The sequence below is a fragment of the Poecilia reticulata genome, linkage group LG11 (assembly GCF_000633615.1).
Source record: "Poecilia reticulata strain Guanapo linkage group LG11, Guppy_female_1.0+MT, whole genome shotgun sequence".
NCBI lineage: Eukaryota > Metazoa > Chordata > Actinopteri > Cyprinodontiformes > Poeciliidae > Poecilia > Poecilia reticulata.
In genome coordinates this window covers 16,896,330-16,913,635 of record NC_024341.1, presented here as the reverse complement: position 1 = coordinate 16,913,635, position 17,306 = coordinate 16,896,330, and the positions used below count along the sequence as shown (strand labels likewise).

The following is a 17,306-nucleotide window of genomic DNA, read 5'->3' as shown; positions in this document are numbered from 1 at the left end:
GAGTTCAGATCGGGGGGGCCGTTCCTCCCAACCACGCCTTTCCAGGTCTCACTGTCATTGCCCACGTGAGTGTTGAAGTCCCCCAGTAGAACAAGGGAGTCCCCAGGAGSGGCACTCTCCAGTACCCCCTCTAAGGACTCCAAGAAGGGTGGGTTATCTGATCTGCTGTTTGGCCCGTAAGCACAAACAACAGTCAGAACCCGTCCCCCCACCCGTAAGCAGAGGGAGGCTACCCTCTCGTTCACCGGGGTAGACCCCAACGTACAGGCGCCCAAATGGGGGGCAACAAGTATGCCCACTCCTGCCCGGCACCTCTCACCATGGGCAACTCCAGAGTGGAAGTACGTCCAGCCCCTCTGAAGGAGACTGGTTCCAGAACCAGAGCCATGTGTTGAGGTGAGGCCGACTATTTCTAGCCGGAACCTCTCAGCCTCGCACACTAGCTCCGGTTCCTTCCCCACCAGAGAGGTGACGTTCCACGTCCCAAGAGCCAGCTTCTGCAGCCGAGGATCAGACTGCCAGGGTCCCCTCCCTCGGCTGCTGCCCATAGCACAATGCACCCGACCCCTTTGGCCCCTCCGACAGGTGGTGAGCCCATCGGAAGGGGGACCCATGTCTCCTCTTCGGGCTTAGCCCGGCCGGGCTCTGTGGTTAGAAGCCTGGCCACCAGGCGCTCCAGGCCTGGCTCCAGAGTGGGGCCCCGGTGACCCGCGTCCGGGCGAGGGAGACCCAAGTCCAAAGTTTGTGTTCATCATATGGGGTCTTCGGGCTGTGCTTTGTCTGGTTCCTCACCTAGGACCTGTCTGCCTTGGGTKACCCTACCAGGGGCATAAAGCCCCAGACAGCATAGCTCCTAGGATCATTGGGACACTCAAACCCCTCCACCACGATAAGGTGGCAGCCCAAGGAGAGGTTTTTTACATTTGTGCAATAATATTTGGCCATAATGATGATATTGTAATGATGCCAGCACACCACAGATGTAGTGCCGTCAAATGGGTTTATTAGTGAACACAGAAACGAGCCCCTATTTCTGAGGTCACAGCTTACACCTCTAACCAACCGTGGGCTCCTCCGAACTAGCTTCCTGCTAACACACCCGAACTCCCTCCTCTTCCTGTCCTGTCCCTGCTGCTCCTCTGATCCCCCGCCCACATGACAAGTCTATCACATGTGATTGGGAGATAGCAGAATCAGACAGTGGGAAAGCTATAACTTTATACACATAACAATAAAGATCACAATGTAACATACAACAAATACACATAACCATATGGGCACCAGCCGAACTAAAACACAGAATCGTTACATTATCCCCCACTACAGAGTTCCTCGCCCACGAGGGAACAAACAAAGTCATCAAACCGTCTTGGGGCCCTCCTCGTCCGCTGTGGGCGAGCGCCCTGCGGCGCTTCAGACTGCATCGCTGGAAAATCATTCAGCAACAGCGGTATGGCTTTTGGGGAGACTGGTAGTGATACCGGCGACCCCGGCTGATGGCCTTCTGGGGCCTGAGGTGCAGCCCTGCCTTGATAGGGGGCCAACCTGTCTCTCTACAGTGCTAGTCTTCTCTTGTTGTGGAGCATCTGCACTCTGTAAACCACCTCCCCCATGCGCTCCAACACTCTGCAGGGCCCCACCCACTGACTGTCCAGCTTCGGGCAGCGGCCCTTATTTCTCCGAGGGTTGAAAACTCAGACTAACTCTCCTGGTGTAAAGTGTCGACCCTTAGCTCTTACATCATAGTTCCGTTTTTGACGCACACCTGCTTGTTCCTGTTGTCTCCGAGCAAATGCATGTGCTGTCTCCAACCTGTCCTGAAGCTTTCTGGCATACTCAGGACCGGCTGGAACAGCAGGTGCATCCGGAGGGCGTCCGAAAGACAGTTCAGCTGGTGTGCGCAACTCCCTCCCCAACATGAGGAGTTATGGAGTGCATGTTGTGGAGTCCTGTACTGCTGAGCGGCATGCCATTAGCACCAGTGGAAGGTGCTCGTCCCAGTCCCGCTGATGCTCCGCTGTGAGGATGGCCAGCTGCTGTCCTAAGGTGCGATGGAGTCTTTCCACAAGTCCATCGCTCTGGGGATGTAATGGTGTTGTTCTTGTTTTCTGGATGCCAAAAAGGCTCCACATAACAGAAAACACCTGTGACTCAAAATAATGTAGTAAAAAATGTAGTCTTGGATAAACAGTGGGTAAAGCCGTGGTACTGAGACTGTATAAAATAACGAACCTTGTATTGTGTTAATCAAAGCCTGACAGCTTTGATTACAGCTCAAAATTATTTTTTAGTGCCGGTAAAATTATATTTATGCTGTAAATTACAGTTCAATTTAGTTGATCAGTTCCTGTGTTATGTGTTCTTTTGAAAATAAGGTGCATCTATCAGGAAATTGCATGTATTATTAGTCATTTCCATTAAATCAGTGTCAAAAGGTCTTGAAAAAATATTATCGTTTATCACAATAATTTTTTTAGACAATTAATCGTTCAGCTAAATTTGTTATTGTGACAGGCCTACTTCACCAGGAATTTTTAGATCATCTTTCCCTCAGGAATATAACAGAAGAACATAAACTGTTTTTATACATTTACATTCAGATTTGGTAACGCACACATATGTGGTTAAAAATCCAAAATATTGACATTGAGTAGATGCATAATATCCCAAACTATGCTTATTAGAAAATAATTACCCCAGTCGTTTGTGTCGGTGTTTCCTAGTCGAGTCGAAGTCGCCTCCTTCACCTTGTCCAAAATTCAACCGCCCGTCTTTTAACCTCCACACTTTATCCCCATGTTATATTCTTTACACGCCCTTCCTGTTCTTTTTAGAATTGATTTTAAACTTTTATTGTTTGTTTTTAGGCTCTTAACAGCCTTGCACCTTCTTATTTATTTGAACTTTTAAAGGTTTTTGTGAGTGGCACACCAACACTTGAGGTCATGCAGTCAGGTTTTATTGGATGTTCCAGGGACTACACTTAAACGCTGTTTTTATTTTGCAGTGGTTGCCCTCCATGCCTCATTTTGATCTTCCTACCATCACCAAACCAGGCATTTTTTTAAAGCACGTTGTAGGAGAATTTGTTCAGAAAGGTTTTGGATTTTGTTTTGTGATATAATTTTATTATGTTCTTGGTTCTTCATTTTTTTTGGATGTCTTAAAGCACTCTGCATTGAAATGCATCTTTTTAAAGAGCATTGTTTGATCTATCATCTGAAAATAAAGTATGATACAAATGCAAACCTATCAAGCCATGAACTAACAGGTTGTGGAAAACGAAGTATCCAAGAAGCCAGCGGTAACTCTGGAGGAGCTGCAGAGATGAAAGAATCTGTCGGCATGAAAAAGCCTGGAGATTGGGTTTAGGTTCACTTTCCAGCAGGATAACAACCCTAAGGAACCAATTAGATCAAGCATGTTCCTACATTTTTATAATGGCCAAGCTGAAGTCCAGACATACTGCAACTCCAATTAAGAATCTGCAGCTAGGCTTTTGTTTAAAGCTGCTCTTTATCCGATGAGGTTTTAGAAGTGCAAACTGATGGTGATGTAATACTAAACGTTTCTGATTGCTTTATTTTAGTTCTCCTCTGTAGCATTGTTGCAGCTAAACATCTCTGCACATTGCTCTTTGCTGTTGAGTCAGGTTGTGGCACCACAAAGTGAGCTACTCCTTCCATGACCCCCACCGCTTTAGCTAATAACCACAGCAGCCGCTTTTCAGAACCAAAATCAAAACTGGAGTAATTTTGGAGCCCTTTAGCAGCTTGTAGAGCTCTTAATCACACTGACTCTGGATCAGATATGACTGATCTGATCCGTGCTTTTGTGGTAAGCCTTTGTAGTGAAGGAGCCTCAGTCACTACAACGTAAAAGTCACCTCCAGCTGAACCTGAAGCCACTCAGTGCAATTAGTGAGCTTTCTTTTTTATTCTCTTTACCGATTACAGAGAAGGAGCAAAGTTTCAGAGCTCATTAATAGTAATACTAACAATTGTAGTCTGGTAAACTGAGGAACATAGACACAAAGTTAGAAATGTTTTTTTTTTATTTCCCGAATACTCTAATAGAAGAAGAGTATTGTTAAATTAATTTGGAGTTCTACAGAATGGTACATTTTTGGTAAAGATCTTACAGTGACAGCTACTTGAATAGCAAGAATCAAATAAATCCCTTTTTTTACTGAGTGCATAAACAACTGAAGCAGGCACACTTCTATAAAAAAAAAGAAAGAAAATCACAGATTTTTTAAAATATGGTCAACTCAGTGTAAAAATAAATCACACAGACTTCTTACAATATGGTCAACCTAGTGTAACATCTCAAAATACTCACGTAGTAAACTCTGCTTACAACTCAAAATCGTAGATGGCAACGGGCCATTCACCCTAACTGGCACAGTAAGGTCAGATAAACATGCATCCAGTGAAATAACAGATGATCATTTAACAGAAACTCACAATATGTTAAGACATAAAGCCCCACAGTTCCTCACGGAGCTTGAACAAGCTCCACAGTTCGTCACAGAAATCTTCTGTTCTAGGACATCAGAAAACCATTAGAAAACCATTAGGGACGTTAGCACACGTAGCGAGCAGGACAAAGCTACTTCTAACGGTCTAACGGTTTTCCTCCCATTCTCTGGGCTCCTACACACAGCTCCCTCTGGTGGTCAATGCGAAACAATGCTTTTCCAATCGGCTACATAATAATAATAATAATAACAATAACGTGAATTTTTTCATGTTAGATTTAACCCTCTATGGTCCATGGACGCGTATACACGTCTTTTTTACATGTCTGCTTTGGTGCGACGTAGCAGCAAGACTTCGCCTCCCCCAGTTTCACTTTCAAACTGCTTAAAGTGCACGTTAAACTACACACCAGTTTCTAAATTGTGTTAATAGGCCAAGTAAAACCGGACTTATGCTTAAATATAGTCGTTTTCGCAATGCAAGGAACGGAACGGGTTCAAAGTAGAACTTGCATTAGAACTTCCAACCCGGTTCGGGCCAGCCAAATGGGGCTGCTTAGAATTCAGCAGCTGATTGGTTTAGAGCAGTGGTTCTTAACCTTTTTTGAGGTACCGAACCCCCCAGTTGCATATGAGTATTCACCGAACCCTTCTTATTCCACCCCCCACACACACACACAAAATACTTTGCGGTATTCTGATTTAATAATGTAATTATATTAGCTGTGTTACCACCCCCCGCCACTAGAGGCAGTAGCAACCCCGAAAAGATGCGACTAGGGAGCAGATTTAGACCACAGAATTTGGTATAAACAGTGAGTTTTGCTGAAGTAATTAAAGACACAAGTTCAAATCCATGCTGAGTGGAGCTCCTTCAATCAGTGCTCCCTCCGCAGCTCTGATTGGCTAAGCAATGTAACGTGATCCTCTGCCGCAAGTGATGGCAAAGCGGCGAGTCATCACGACTTTACACAAGTGTGTCTTTACCTCCGCGGCAGAGGCTCCGCCGAACCCCGGAGACAGACTCATCCAACCCCTGGGGTTCAATCGAACCCAGGTTAAGAACCACTGATTTAGAGTCAGCCGTTGATCAGGTCTAGCTGGCTCTCAGTAAACTGTTCTTACTGTATTTTGTAAAGAGTGCTTTTTTTTCTTTTTTTTAATTTGCGATGAATTCCTCTCAATATTCTGCTGTTACCGGTCCCATGATGAGGTAATTTTTTTCGGCCGCTACATCGAAACCATTGTTTAGTTTAAAAAATAATGACGTCAGGTACAGCTTCGATGCCGCACTCAGTTATATGCAAATACAACAGGGCTGCAGTACGGGTGGAACCGGACCGAAGCGGTCCGAACTGCTGGTTCTTGAGTTACAGCACTGTAAAAATGAGAATTGAGGGGTTTTTGAATTTGCACAAACAAAATAAGTTAATACTACACAATTCAGTCACCTTTCTTGTATTTACACAATTGAATAAAGAACCATTTACTTAATTCCCAACAATAATGAAACTACAAATTTTTCTTATGTTGATTTAACGTGATTAAATTAGATTACTAAAACCATTGTAATCATGTTTTATCATTACCCGAAATTATGCAATATAACAAAGACAATAATTAAATATGATTGGACAATAATAAGAGCGGGCTTTTGAATCTTAACCAATAAGAAGCCAAACCAGATCATTTTAAAGATATCGCGATTGCCGCGCAGTTTCTTCTGACTATTTAGCCACAAGAACACAAGACAAATTTTTGGAGGCGCACCGATTAGGTAAGTGATCTAAATATTATTTTTTTATAGTTGGGTATTTTCCACAAAAATTATCATTCTGTATGAGAAGTCATTTGTAAACCTTCTGCATGTTCTTTGGTTTTCTCTTTGCTAGCTATCGTTATTAGCACCGGGGCTTAGCTCTAGCACAGATCAGTCCATCATAGTTTATCAAAGTAGTCCACAAAAAACAGTTGTTACCGATCAATTTTGTAAGTTGTGTGCTTGGGAGAGAGTAACGAGGCGGTTTTGATAGCTCGGCAAGCTAGTGAAAAGCCACCGGGAGAATGCAAAGTGTTCGTGTTGCTTTTTTTTCTCATGGCTACTGAGTCAGTTACTTAGACTGGCTGTAGCTGGTGGAGTAATGGATTCAGTGTTCTGTTCTTAGCATGGAAAATGTTTGCATGTCTTGTCGAATCATGGTAAACGAACAGAACCATTGTCTGTTGTTATGGTAACGGGTCTGCATTTAGCGTCGCTGACAGAGCGACAAAAATAAGAATAAGAGGGATTTTGAGTACTTCCGATTGTTTTCTGCGTTATTTTTCCGTATCTGTGGTGCACTGCGCTACGTTAATAATCCCCTCCATCCCCATGCTTCGTTTTGCTAATGTAATGGTTCTATCGCGGCAGCGGCGCTATGTGGACAGCGAGGCTCAAAGCTCCAGCGCGCTTATTTGAATCCAAATGTCTTCCAGATGATCAAGTCTTGTGTTAAGTGCCCTCTGTAAATATCTACTAAGAAGTGTAGATTGTGACGTATGTTTTTCTTAAACAATGTTATACATGTTTTTTTTTTTGGATGTAATGTTAATCTAAGATGTCTAGGCACATTTACTTGACTGTTCACTTCTGCAACAGTGATTGTTGGGCTTCTTCCTTCAAAGTTTATTTGATAGGGACAGACACACATTTACATAGACAAACTGAACGAAACAGCAGTCCCATGCCAGCATCATGGTGCAATAGCAACAGCTAATTCGCAGCACTTGTCCCTAGATGGGCTTTTTTTCCCCTAAAAATAATAACTCTAAAAATTGAAGTGAAATCATTTGAAACAACACGACATAATATATTCAGAGAAGTGTAAAAAAAAATTAAAAATGAGAACAGGTCTGTTTTTGGCATAACCAGAGTTTTGTTTGATTTTTGAACATACTAAAACTGGTTACAGACTTTAAGTGAACAGGGAGTGAGTTCGAAGCTGCAGATCCTCTCACAGACAGTGCACTTTGAGCAAAAGTGGTTCTTCGAAAGGGAACCTTACAATTTCCCTCCAAGGCTGCTCTGGTAGATCTGCTATTGCCCTGCAATGTCTGTATGCAATCGCTTAATGGCATTGGTGCTAGTCCATTTAAACACTTAAAAATCAGTTTTACAAATGTCTTACAAATGTTGAACATTTGAAGCTCATTACTTTGTGCTCTTTTTTTTAGATAAACGCTGAGTTTAAGAGAATTACCACCACACCACTTCAGTNTCTTACAAATGTTGAACATTTGAAGCTCATTACTTTGTGCTCTTTTTTTTAGATAAACGCTGAGTTTAAGAGAATTACCACCACACCACTTCAGTCAAAGTTCTTGTCTCAGCTGGATCTCCATTTTGACAACCTGATGAAGCTGATCAAAACWAGAGGACAGCTTGGACAAAKGCTAGGACAAATTGTTGCACAAATGGATGATGTAAGTGATATAGCCACAACACAACTATCAATCTTTTTGGATAAACTTTTTTAATGTAGAAAATTACATTTTTCTTGTGTTAAATGTTCTCACCTTGTTAAATGAACTTTTACACCTGCTTGTTTTCACTTCAACCTCTACTTTAACTTTATTTGTATGTCTTCACTTTAAAACAGTTGTGTAAAATGAATTGTTAAATTTCAAGCACAAGGCTTGAAAAAAGATTCTAATTCCATTAATTTCCTTCAGTGTGAAGATGTTGATGCTGCATGGGAGTGTTATTAAGACAGTCTGCATGTATATGGGAGAAGAACCAGCCAAGCTCATCCAGGAGTATAGTATGTACTGTATCTATTTGTGTATTTATCTAGATTTAAATTTCTCTAGATATGTATATATCTCTTTCCACATGGATATACATCCATCTATGTCCATCTCTACATTTAGATATACTTGAGATATCTATATTCATAAAAAATTTACGTCTAAAAGGTTGTCCAATCTTTTAGAGATAGCTCTTATAGAGAAAGGTCTATATACATATATATAGATGCATCTAGGTCTAGAGAAAGAGAGATTAACTTGTCATCACTTCACATAGGGTGTGGATGAAGCAACCATTGAAGAGGCTATTGGAACCACCACCATCGGCGTTTTTTCATCTGAAAGACTTCATCACATGAAGACATCAGGATCGTCCATGAAGGCATCAGGGTGGTGTCCAATTTGGATAGTGTGCCAACAGCTGCTGTAATACTTGTTGGACTGATATATGGACTGAACCTCGCCGACCCTGCTGACCTCCGCTACACTTTTGAGGTGTTACAGAAGATAACAATGGAACTGGATGGAGGTGAACTGTCCAACAAGACATTATTCCTTAAAAACTGCCTCTATGAGTGAGTAAATGGACATTTTAAATGTTTTTATTTAATAATGTTCTAATGTTCACTTTTTGTGTTTTTTGTTGTATTCCTCATTGCAGGGCACATATTTATTTTTTAATGACTAACTGCAGAAATATGTTCAAGGTCAACTATTAAGTTGTCGTATGTGATATTTATAAGCAATAGGTTTTTCACATATTTGTTTAAACTGTCACTATAATATTGCATAGTAAACAGTAAAACATGAGACTGATGATATAAAAAAATTAAGCTGTGTTATACGGACTTGACATAATAATAATTTTAACAAATATGTACAAAAGAATTGTCACAAAAGTTACATTTGGCAGCATGTACGTTCAATAAAGTTGATAGAAATCTATCATAAACCTGACAGCATCTGTCATGAACAGGAAGGAGTCTTTACGAATGTCTATGACTGCTATGAAGTGTCATTTAGTAAATAATGACACTTTAATGCAAAGTTGGCACTTTTAATGCAACGTTTGGAGCAACTTTGCATTAAAAGTGTCATTATTTACCAAATGACACTTCATAACATTCATAGACTCTTATGTTCATGACTGTCATGTCAGTCTTGTGCACCCCGTCAAATAAAGTGTTAGCCAGATTTCTACAAACTGTTTGAACATGTATTAATATGAAATGAATGCTGCAGTATGTAACTTTTATAACTTTCTTTTTACATATTGGTTAGAACTATCAGTACGTTATGTCTGTATAACACAAGGCTCAGTTTTTTTTCACCAATTATCTGTCTGATGTTTTATTGTTTGCAATGTAATAATATAGTGATAGTTTAAACAAATTACAAAAAAATAAAAAATTCTCAGGGGAACATACAGCAGCTTAAAGGTTGACCTGTAACATATCTCTATAAAAGATAAAATGATTTAGAAAAGTATCAGCATCATACATGTTCAACTTTTTTGAACATGTATGGTGCCAAATCTAACTTGTATAAAAAAATATTTTACATATTATCTCATGTCAGTCATATGGGCACCCTGTCAAATAGTGTTATTAAAATCTGACTTACTTTTCTACATAATCTTGTATATCTCTTGTACAAATATGTTCCAGATGAACCTTCAAACCTGCAGTGTGTAACTTATAAAAACTAAGTTCTTTAAAAGCACTTGTATAAAATTTCCCTCATCATTTACAGTTAAGCAAGAGACAATCTGTGGAAGAAATCCAGCGCTGTCTTCCACTGACAAACATGTAAAAACAACCATTTTGCTTACTTACATACTGCAGCTTTAATGTCATGTTACATGTTCAAAAACATTGTTAAAATCTGAAATACTATTCTATATCATGTTAAATATGTTTTATAAAGCTTAACTGTTATATTTTAATATCCATTTTATATCTTAAATATTAATACATCAAAACTTGATATCATTTCATATCTTAAATAACATGTTTGTTAATAAAAACTGTATTTCAGGTAAGACTCAATTTAAAAATGTTCTGTGTCTTAAATGTAAAAAATGTTAAATACAAAATGGTGATTTTGGAATGTTCATTTAAATAAAGTTCAATTGTTCAGCATCACTTGCACTCTTTGTCTTTCTTGTCAAAGATCTGTTTCTTTTTTATTAAATGTTTTACATTAGAAAGGTATATAGATAACTTGAAAAAATTAAGTAGGATTTGAAGCTGTAGCAGTGTTCCAATAACATGATAGAATTGTGTTTACACAACACAATTTCTTTGAGTAATACTGGCAATGAAAAATAAGCTGGTGTTATTCATTATAATAGTGTTACTAAGACATAAATAAAGTTATTGATAATACATAATATATTTACATTATGGTAAGAGATAAAATGTTTGTAGTTTCAACTTAATATTTTCAAGTAATCTCATGTAAATAAAATATGTTGATTTGACAAGCTTTAAGTATTTGAGGGAAAGTATGTCTGTTTTACTTATTGGCATTGTGTTGGACGGATGTACACAATAAAATTAAGTAAACTGAACAGCTTTTTTCTTTCAGTGTGCTTGTTCTGGTTTAACTGCTGGCTCTTGACTTACTGGTGGTTCTTGAATTGCTGCTCACTGAAAGAAAAAAGGTGTTCAATTTCCTTAATTTTATTGTGTACATCTGTCCCACACAATGCAAATAAGTAGAACAGACATATTTTCCCTTTCCCTGAAATACTTAAAGCTGGTCAAATCAACATATTTTATTTACATGAGATTACTTGAAAATATTAAGTTGAACCTAATTTTTATAAGTTACACACTGCAGGTTTAAAGGTTAATCTGGAATATATTTGTACAAAAGATATACAAGATTATGTAGAAAAGTAAGTCAGATTTCAATAACACTATTTGACAGGGTGTGCATATGACTGACATGAGATATGTAAAATATATATTTTTATAAAAGTTACATTCGGCAGCATACATGTATGCTGCCGACACTTTTCTAAATAATTTTATCTTTTATAGAGATATGTTACAGGTCAACCTGTAAGCTGATGTATGTTCTCTTTAGAACAAAACTATTTTTTTTTATATATTTGTTTAAACTATCACTATATTATTACATTGCAAACAATAAAACATCAGACAGATAATCGGTGGAAAAAACTGAGCCAACTTTATTGAACATGTACATGCTGCTTTTGTAACTTTTGTAGTAATTCTTTTATACATATTTGCTAAAATTACTATTATGTCAAGTAAGACATAAGACAGCTTTTTTCTTTCTTTCTTTTTTTAGATTATCTGTCTCATGATAGACCTCTCAGCTCATAGTGGACAATTGTAACAAATGGTGTTTTGTTTTTTCTTCTTCTGATGTGTCTCTGCTTCCCCTTTGGTCTTGGTGGAGAGCCTGTAACGATGAACTGCGTCAGTGGGGGGAAAAAAAAGTCTTCTTTCCCAAACTCTGTCTCTTTATTACAAATTCTTGAAATTATGAAAACATTAACATTCCTTAGTACAATCCTATTTTTGTGTCTTTCTGTAATCAAGCAACCACATAGCTTTCACTTCAGTAAATAGTATCAACTCCCACCAACTGTGACAGTATCAAATTGCCAAATTAAACAGTTCACCAATTAATTAAGAGCTCACAGATGTACATTAAAAAAAAAGAACATTTCTCAAATGCTATATTTCAAGGGCACTAATTTCTTTGAGTCATAATAATTATGAGAGGATTAATTATGTTAAGTAATTTAACATGGACATGTTATAATGAACAAATATACTTTAAGCTCTAATGGGCTTCGAATAACTACTGACAGTACAGTTTAATTGCTTACACAGCAGGGGAGAAATAGTAACGTCTATAATAATAATAATAATATTATTAATAATAATAATAATTCCCTTTGAACAGATAACACAACACAACGCATGTCAGGGTACCGATGTTTGATCGGGGAGTGGAACGGAGCTTATCGTTACATGTAGCGATCTTCAAAACGGCCGATAGATGACCATTGTAGCTAAAATGCAGCTAACTGCGATCCTAACAAATCACTATTTTCTCTTTTATTTATTTCTTTTTTAATATTTGAGCATGTCTATGTTTTAAATTACGAAATCAGATCCAAATTAACTTGTTACTCGTCATTTTTAGAGGGGGGCAGCCCTCATCCGCTTCACATCACTAACCTGTAACGATGAACAGCGTCAGTGGGAAAAAAAAAAAAGAACGACCGCCATCTTCTTCCCCAAACTGTCTGAAGAGAAAGGGGCGGGGCTACTCACTTCCGGCCCCCTGGTGAAACGCTGGCCGAATTTTGGTTGCTTTTTTTTTCTTCTCTTAATGACGAATGACAATACTATTAATTTATGTGGTGGCTTTTATTCTTAAACAGATTTTCTGGACTATAAACAAGTGATGATTAAATTCTCCCAGTTTATAGTGTATCACATCTACAGAGATCTATCTCTAAAAGGTTGGACAGATCAATGTAAATCTAGATGAATATAGATATCTCTAAGTATATCTAAATGTAGAGGTAGGAAGGAAATTAATGGAATTGTAATCTTTTTTCAAGCCTTATGCTTGAAGTTTAACAATTTACTTTACACAACTGTTTTCAAAGTGAAGACATACAAACTAATAAAGTTAAAGTAGAGGTTTAAGTGAAAACAAGCAGGTGTAAAAGTTCAAGGTGAGAACATTTAACACAAGAAAAATGTAATTTTCTACATTAAAAAAGTTTATCCAAAAAGATTGATAGTTGTGTTGTGGCTATATCACTTACATCATCCATTTGTGCAACAATTTGTCCTAGCMTTTGTCCAAGCTGTCCTCTWGTTTTGATCAGCTTCATCAGGTTGTCAAAATGGAGATCCAGCTGAGACAAGAACTTTGACTGAAGTGGTGTGGTGGTAATTCTCTTAAACTCAGCGTTTATCTAAAAAAAAGAGCACAAAGTAATGAGCTTCAAATGTTCAACATTTGTAAGAGCCCAGCAATCACTGTTGCAGAAGTGAACAGTCAAGTAAATGTGCCTAGACATCTTAGATTAACATTACATCCAAAAAAACAAACAAACATGTATAACATTGTTTAAGAAAAACATACGTCACAATCTACACTTCTCAGTAGATATTTACAGAGGAGAAGCCGTTTTCGCACTGCAAGGAACGGAACGGCACGCTTCGGTCCGGTTCCACCCGTACTGCAGCCCTGTTGTACTTGCATATAACTGAGGGCGGCATCGAAGCTGTACCTGACGTCATTATTTTGAAACTAAACTATGGTTTCGATGTAGCGGCCGAAGCCTTTTCCTCAGAGATGCAGCGGAAAACTTAATCATTCCTCGTTGACCGATCTAGCTCATTCTATACCGGGTCGGGAGTTCTAATGCAAACACGGTCGGCCCTACTTTGAACCCGTTCCGTTCCGTTCCTTTCTCTTACCATGATTCGACAACCAAAGACATGCAAACATTTTCCATACTAAGAACAGAACACTGAATCCATTACTCCAACAGCTACAGCCAGTCTAAGTAACTGACTCAGTAGCCATGAGGAAAAAAAGCAACACGAACACTTTGCATTCTCCCGGTGGCTTTTCACTAGCTTACCGAGCTATCAAAACTGCCTCGTTACTCTCTCCCAAGCACACAACTTACAAATTTGATCGGTATCAACTATTTTTTGTGGACTACTTTGATAAACTATGATGGACTGATCTGTGCTAGAGCTAAGCCCCGGTGCTAATAACGATAGCTAGCAAAGAGAAAACCAAAGAACATGCAGAAGGTTTACAAATGACTTATACAGAATGATAATTTTTGTGGAAAATACCCAACTATAAAAAAATAATATTTAGATCACTTACCTAATCGGTGCGCCTCCAAAGATTTGTCTTGTGTTCTTGTGGCTGAATAGTCAGAAGAAACTGCGCGGCAATCGCGATATCTTTAAAATTATCTGGTTTGGCTTCTTATTGGTTACGATTCAAAAGCCCGCTCTTATTATTGTCCAATCATATTTAATTATTGTCTTTGTTATATTGCATCATTTCCGGTAATGATAAAACATGATTACAATGGTTTTAGTAATCTAATTTAATCACGTTAAATCAACATAAGGAAAAATTAGTAGTTTCATTATTGTTGATAATTAAGTAAATGTTTCTTTATTCGTGTAAAAAATCGTGTAAATACAAGAAAGATGACTGAATTGTGTAGTATTAACTTATTTTGTTTATGCAAATTCAAAAACCCCTCAATTCTCATTTTTTCAGAGTGGTTCTTGAATTGCTGGTGGTTCTTGAGTTACTGGCGGTTCTTGAATTGCAGCGCCTGCAAGCCAAAAAACCCTTTTTTTGTTGTTTTTCTCCTGGACTGAGGTTGCAGCAAAGCTTGTGATGTGCCGCGTTCTCCTTGACAGAAACTGTTTTGATGAGTGACACAACTGATTTGTGTGCAGACCTATTGGGAAACCAATTTTGTAGATAGTTGTAAGAAAAATAAAACACATTAAACATTTTGATATTGGAAGGAATTTGTGGTGGAGACATTGTGCCACATTTTCTAAATAGTTGTATAAAACGCCTGGGAAATTGCACAAAATTTTATGTATAACGTATTTAAATTTCATATTAACATTTTTGCACGTTTTTAAAATGTACGCTATACATTTTTATTATAGGTTAGAAAAATTACTCTTTCAACATTTTTGTGAATTTTATATGAAAAATATAAATTTTTCTACTCAGATTTAGTTTTTTGAGTGATTTTTGGTCCACTGTGATAATGCATTTTGTCAGAATGAAACAAACACTATAAAATTATAAAGCTGAGGTTGTGCTGAAAACAAGGTTAGGTAAATAGTTTTTTAGGTGAAAATATAAAGGTAAAATCAAAATTACTCAAAAACGGCCATTAACAGAGACTCCGGAGGTTTAAGGAGTTCATTAATCCATATCGTAGTTTTCTGCCTAATTAATGTAATAATGCAGACTCTTTGTTTAATTATGAGCATAAGATTTTATTTATTTTTTTGCCTATTTTCTTCTTTTCTACTGTCTCCTGTATATTTGTCTTTTTGCTTAAGAAAATATTTAGTCAAAATCAGGTCAGAAACGTGTTTTCGCAGGTGGAGCAGGGATGATGGTGTACGTCTGTCCATCCGACCCCCCCGGGGAGACAATCAGGGGGTGAAGCACAGACAGGCAGGAGGTTAGGAATGGAGAGCAAGCTGAGAATGAGACATCTGGTGGAAATGTTTAATATAAAGAAGCTCAGTTCTTCAAGGATTTCTAATGAGCTAAAGTGGAGATGAGTAGGGAGGAAAGCAGATGTGGACATTTGAATTTAGTCTCAGAACTGTACAATACCGATGCTAAATGGAGATTACTGAACGTCCATGTTGGGATGAGTCAAAAGATTGACGCACTGATGAATGTTTTTGATTCAGGCCTTTTTGAGAGTCTGTGTTTCAGAGGTCGGAAGCATTCAGCTGAAGAAGAAACACAGAGGAAGTTGGTAATGTGACCTGATCTATGTCACATTAGGAGACGTCGTCGACCGCTTTGTGGGGATCAAAGATGATGATCAGCTGGACTCATTTGTCTGCAAAGTCATTGGACAATAAACCGGCAGTCCCCCCACCTAGCCGTACACCACCATTATGGTGCTGTTACCTAAGATCATGGCATGTCAGGCAGGCGGTGCCACAGTCCCACTTGGCCAACTCTTTAGCGCTCTCACTCATCTCTAGACAATCTGCTGCTTCGGCTGTGGATTGTGTTGCTTTGGTCTTTTTCTCTTTTTTACAAATAAAATAATTAGATTTTATACAAATCAAATGATTCACTCCAGTTCAACTGGATCCATCAAGTGTTCTGAAAGTGACGGCTCACAAGTTGAGACGTATCCAGTAGTACTGTTTCACATTTAATAGCTGGATCAACAAAGCAAGTTAAAGTAGTACATCCAACGTTTTGTGTCCATTCAGCTGAAATTTGGGTGGGAAAATAAAATTTAAAAAAAGGGAAAAAAATTGAAACAGTTCCTGTGTTTTTACGCAGGAACTGTTGCATATTTCTGTGTGTTAATCTGGTCAGAAATAGCTTCTCCAGGAAAATGTCTGACAGTTTTGACTTTCTGTACCATACAGTCATTTTTACTGAGCCACAACAACATAAGTTTATTTTTGTTTCATAAACAAAACAGATTTGGTTTTAGCGGGAGCGGGGGGGGGGGGGGTGTTTTCCACATTTTAATTTTATTCTTATACCTGATAATAATCAAATTTAAAGAACCTAAAGCTTAAATGCTTCAGAGCCGTTAAGAAAAACTAAATAAGATAAATAGATATTGATGCTAAACTTTATTTTGATACTTACTGTATGATCTTCTTTGAAAATATATTAGCAATTTACAAAGTAACTTGAATGCCTAGATCACAACTTTTCCATAAGTCAGTTTTTGTAGATGCAGATGAATGTAAATTAACCTTACAGTTTGTATAAAAAAAAACACTCTGGAGTTGTTTTGCACTTCCTGATTTGTTTGTCACAACTGGTCGCTTGTAATAACCAAAAATATCATGTCATGAATCATGTCTTTAAAAAAAACAACAGCTAAATCTAATGATGCAACCGGATTTAAATCCAATTCACACCACTTATGCTACTTATTGTGTTTTCCTTTGTGTTAATGAGAACACGCACTACAAAAATGTATTCATAGTTAATAAAACTAATACAATTTTATACATAAAAATCAAGTAAGTTTTGTTTATATTCTGTGATAGAAACATCAAAGTAGCACACTGGAAATATGACACTGATATGATAAGTTTGAAAAATAAAGTAAAAGTCAAATGTGCAATAAATGTGATTTACTGCCGTTTCAACCCTTTAACACAGAACAAAGTGTCACATTTCTGTGCATCTCTGATAACCCGCGGGCCTCATTAGGCCAAACCAGGCCCGATCCACACAGCTCTATTAATACATCTCG

The 17,306-nt window shown here is 38.1% G+C and overlaps 1 long non-coding RNA gene across 1 annotated transcript; it reads left to right on the top strand.

Moving 5' to 3' along the window:
- Window positions 1-6,052: 6,052 nt before the first annotated feature.
- LOC103472478 (uncharacterized) lies at window positions 6,053-16,452 on the top strand. The gene is made up of 3 exons (XR_534867.2): window positions 6,053-6,257; window positions 7,790-7,942; window positions 15,436-16,452. It is a non-coding gene; the product is annotated as an uncharacterized LOC103472478 (long non-coding RNA).
- The last annotated feature ends 854 nt before the right edge of the window (window positions 16,453-17,306 follow it).